Below are 5,732 nucleotides of genomic sequence, written 5' to 3'. Positions count from 1 at the left end.
TTCATAGTTATGAGAACCAAACCGGCAATCGACCTGGTTAGACTATCGGGTCACTGGTTCAACTGGTGAATCACAGGTTGAACCGGTTGACTCGGTCATAATTAAATAATTATATAAATTTTACATTTTTCATAATAATTTTTTATATTAAATTAACTTATTTTCTAATTTATTAATTAATTAGTATCTATTACATTATTCAAATATATGTTAAAAAATATTAATATTAATATTAATATTAATAGATAATTAAAAAAAATTAATTTAAGAAAGGACAAATATAAAATAAAAAATTAAATTAATATGAACAATACTCATTAAAATAAAAATATAAAAGAATAAAAAATATCTTAAAATAGTATGACTAAAAGAGTAAATATATAAAATTATTAATTAGGATATATCTAATAGTTTGTAATATAATTATAAAGAGGCACCATATAATACAAAGACTAAACTTGTCTTAGTTGTTGAAGGCTCTTTTATATATTGAAGGTCCCAAGTTCGAACTCAATAACCAGCAAATCATTCAAGTATTTGTGTGATGCGCGTGCTGCAGGCCAACCGGTCCAATTCAAGTTTGACCGGTTTATTTGTTTGTCTGATTAGAATGTTAATCCAGATTAATTGCAAAAGTATCAAGATTTGATCTATGTACTAAAAATGTTCATTTCTGAAGAAGAGGTAACAGATAAATTTGGGGATAGACTATCATCAATTTGATTATCATCTTTATCTTCAATAATATTTTCATCTTTATACTTCTGAAGAAGAGGTAACAGATAAATTTGGGGATAGACTATCATCAATTTGATTATCATCTTTATCTTCAATAATATTTTCATCTTTATACCGTGTGAACTCAAAATCTGTTTCAGAATTTTGTCGAATAAAATTATGAATAGTTATTGTTACACTAACTATTTGAACTTAAGTTTCTATTTTAAACTTTGGCATACGACTCAAAATTGTAAATCTATTTTGAACTTCACCTTAAACACTTCATTACCATTTGCAAATCCAGATGAACGTCCAAAATTTGGAAGATGATAGCATTCATATCTATATGGACCAATATATCCAACTGGTGTTAGATATATTGAATCTATTCAATAATATTTACCTAAAAAAAAGAATATTTTTGTCATATCAATAATAAATTTTAAAAATATAAATATTTTATAATTATGAGAAAAAATTATACCTGTGAAAAGATATGAAAAATTCATACTAGGCATTGAGATTACATCTTACAAAACACAAGTATTAGGAAGTTTGTCTTCCCATCCTGGTAATGCAAATATAAAACATATGTTCCAATCACACACTGTCATCACATTTTGTGTTAGAAATCCTTTCCTTCCAATAAATTTGGCTTGTTCATTTTAGCTAAACACACATGGAATATGAGTACATTCAATGATTCCTATAGCATTTTTAAAAAATAGCCAATATCGTTGATCATTTTGTATTTTGGTTTGAACTTTTCGAAATATAGGATCTAATGGCTTTGTGTATTTGAATGTTAACTTCAAGCAAACAAGTAATACTTGCTTAAAATGCCTATTCACCGTCTCTCCTGAATGTTGAAACCTTTTTTTGTATCATCCTATTGTCAATTTTATGACCAACCATATTTAAGAACATCACAACCATTTCTTACACTCCCATTTGTTTAGTGCTCTTCAAACCATGTTCAATCAACTCTGCACACAACTGAATAAAAACATGTTTTTCCATTCAAAATATTTTATAACATTGAAGGATGACCTTCCAAAATTTTTTAAACCCATAAATGACCAATTTTTTCACTAGTTCTATGTGGATCTTTGCAAATATATTTAATTTTATATTCACCAATCAATGTGCATACTTCATCAACTTCCATTAAATCATCTTTTATAATGGAAAGTAATTTAGCTTTATCATTAGGGGTGTTTACGGTGCGGTTTGGTTCAGTTTTTTAGAGAAAAGTCATCCGATCCAATCGTTTAATTTAACTGCGGTTCGGTTTGGTTCTATTTTTTTATCGAGATCATCCGAACCAAACCAAACCAATTAAATTCGGTTTGATTTGTTCGGTTTTTTCAATCGATTAAAAAAATGTCATTCTATTTCACAAAGCCATAACATATAAAAGTAAAACTACATCCATAAGAGTAAAAAAAGTCTTAATACAATGAAATTCAACGATAAAAGAAATTATAATACCACAATTAAAATTATTAAAAGTTTAATAGTCTATACAATAAAAGATAAAAATAAATTTTCAGCAAAAGACAATCATGTTTTGGTGTTCTCTCCTGCAAAACTGCAAAACATCTTTAAACAAATCAACCTGAAATCAAAAGGCAAATAATAATAATAATAATAATAATAATAATAATAATAATAATATAGCACCAGTGATTAACACAGATTGAGGAGATGATATCTTTTACAATGGTACCTTTGTTAACAAGACAATTATTTTTAATAGTAATAATGCAGATGAAATAGAATGCAGAATAAATTTAAACTAATAATATCTCCTTTCAAATGCACCTTCAAATTTAGTTAGTACATTCAATCAGAAAAGGATTCAAGTGCTCAACACAAAAAATATCAAATTCAAGCAAGCTCATATAAAACTTTCTGTCCTTATATCAAGTTGGATGATTTAGAGTCTGGGTCTAAAGGGATATTTTTGATATAGGCTGCATGAGTTTGAGTTAACTTTAGGTAACAAATCTTGCTTTATAATATGCATTTCTTAAATACTTATGTTTCAATTTTTGTATTTTAATGTTTTAAGCTGAATTTTTCTGCATTATAGTTGAAAGTATAGTGACATACTGCTGATCTTAACATGATATAATCTACACTCATAATTAGCATGATATATAAATAAACAACCAAATAATTAAGGGCATGCACAAATAAAGAATCAAATCTCTCATATACACATGTAAATCTTAACATCTGCATTGACTTTTTAGCCCTGTATAAAACACACACACTTATGTAAAATGTTTTAAGAACCAGCCTGTAACAACATGACCTGATTCATGGAAAGCTTGCTCATCACCAGGTTGAAAAAATAGATATATTATTAGAAAAACTCTTAACAATTATTACAATAAACTCTAACAACACATATAACTTGGAGTAGAATGCTATTCTCCACACAATCTATCCACGGTAAACAAATTTAGAAATTCATTAAACAACCAGCAACAATACCAACAAAAGTAATTCATACCGTACAAAATCAAAATTCTGTTCTTATTATTCAAATTTAGCTGAGCATACTGATTTCAATCTAACCCTATAAAGATCCAGAAGCTCCGAAACATACTAAATCACTTCAAAAGTAATTCGGTAATTCAACACTCAACAGAACAGCAAAACAAAACACAACAGGGGCAGTTTCAATAATTCAACAGCACAAAACAAACACCAGAAGCAGTTGAAGCAATTGGAGATGAAGTAATGAACAAGAAACAGAACATCAATTCCAGTCAAGTTACATACCTGACTCAGTTGCTCGGGCTACATATCTGACTTGAAACAGTGCTCTGTGTCCGTTGGGTGAGTGGGTGGTGCTGGGTCCGACTTGCGAGGATGTTGCTGGGTGTCGGGTTCTCTGTGCTACTGGAGTACTTGACTACTGGGTGCGACTTGCGACTTGCGAGGGAGGTCCTGGGCATCTGGGCGCTGGGATCTGGCTGTGGATGGCTGTGTACTGGGCTGCTCTGTCCGCGAGGAGGTCCTGGGAGCAGTGGAAGGGCGGCGATGTGAGGAAAGTTAGGCTAGGTTACGTGCATTTGGGGGTGGGGTGGGCTTGGTTTTTTTTAGGGTTTTTTATCTTCCCGGTTCGGTTAGGGTTTTCAATGTTAGAACCGAAAACCGAACCGAACCGTAACAAAAATAACAAAATACATTTTTTTCGGTTTTTTCGGTTTTTGATTTGTTCGATTTTCAGTTTTTCAGCTCGGTTGGTCGGTTTAGTTCGGTCTGAATCGATTTTGAACACTCCTATTTATCATTGCATTTTTTTCATTGTCTTCATTCTACTTGTCCATGAATTCTAATTTTAAATCTAAACCTGTACAATATATATTACAATATAATTAAGAATTCAAATGTTTATTTAAAAACAAATTGACAACTAAATTTACTAGCAATATATGATAAAATAAATAAATAAAAGTAGTTCAAGACATACATCATACATTAGTTTATAATCATACTATGCATATTATATGATAAACATATCCAAAGCTAAGGGGTTCTCTGTCCCTCCTCTGATCCACTAACTTTATCTCTTTTGGTTTTTTAATTTATATGTCACCATTTTTAAAATTGAAAAGGTACGAAGAGTTAATAGAATATTTATATAATATGTATTAAAGGACTAAAACGCAAAATACGTTACATGTTTGACTTAAATTAAGCTCGAGAAAAAAATTCACCCATATACATTAATACCAAGTCCATGCACTTAAAATGCATGGAAGAACATTAACAAGGTGATTTGACTGCTTTCCAATATTCAATTTGACAAGACACTAGAGAAAATTTGTAGAAAATAATATTAAAAATTACTAGATTAGATTAGACGACCAAACATGGTCAAAAGTCATTACTCTCAAGGAAATTATATATAGAAACTCAAACCTTGATAATTAGTGTAGGTCTATAATCAGGAAATGAATACTTGTAGAAAATAATATTAAATATTACTAGATTAGATTGGACGACCAAACTTGGTCAAAAGTCATTACTCTCAAGGAAGTTATATATAGGAACTCAAACCTTGATGATTAATGTAGGTCTATAATCAGGAAATGAATACTTGTAGAAAATAATATTAAAGATTACTAGATTAGATTGGACCAAACATGGTCAAAGGTCATTAATCTCAAAGAAGTTATATATAGGAACTCAAACGTTGATGATTAATGTAGGTCTATAATCAGGAAATTAATACTAAAACTTCTATTATTATTTTTTTAAAATGTGTTATTTTATATATATTAATATTTTTTTGCAATAATATTATGAGATTATATTTTTTTAAATAAATTATATCTCAATATTTAATTTTTATTATAACTTAAAATTAATAATATCTAATATTTTTGTAATAAATATTAAAAAAACTTATCAAATGAGAGAAAAAATATGAGATATACGTAGACTTTATCACCTTTTGTATAGTGAATACACTACACAAAAATTGGCAGATAGCGGCGATTTCAAAAAACCGCCACAATTATGACGGATAAGAGGACGGCTGGTAATAGTTTAGCATTTTACGGCAGTTAGACATATTGTGGTAGTTACAGTGGCGGGTAATACACGATAAACTATTTGTGACGGTTTTATTCTATCCGCTGCAAAATACGTCTAACTTGATTTATTTTAAAAAAATAACCGAGTATGATCTACTTACGTTCTCACTACTTTTTTATTAGAATTACGTTTTAATCATTGTTACTTTAATCGTTACACTATTTTTGGATTTGCTTTACGTAACAAAAATTAATCACTTACAAAAATATATTTTGACTAATCATGTGAACAAATTTACAAATTGGATTTCCTCATTTACTATAAGATCTTTCAAGTTTGCATTCAAGCATAAATGTAAAAGAAAAAATAAGTCATCGTCTGAATTTATAAAATTAAAACAAAGTTCAATCAAACATAAAGATTGAAATTCTTAAAGTAGACAAATACGTAATACT

Source organism: Arachis duranensis, chromosome 1 (genome assembly GCF_000817695.3).
Source record: "Arachis duranensis cultivar V14167 chromosome 1, aradu.V14167.gnm2.J7QH, whole genome shotgun sequence".
Taxonomy (NCBI): Eukaryota; Viridiplantae; Streptophyta; class Magnoliopsida; order Fabales; family Fabaceae; genus Arachis; species Arachis duranensis.
The sequence above is the reverse complement of the archived record's forward strand: the minus strand, read 5'-3'. Positions refer to the sequence as shown.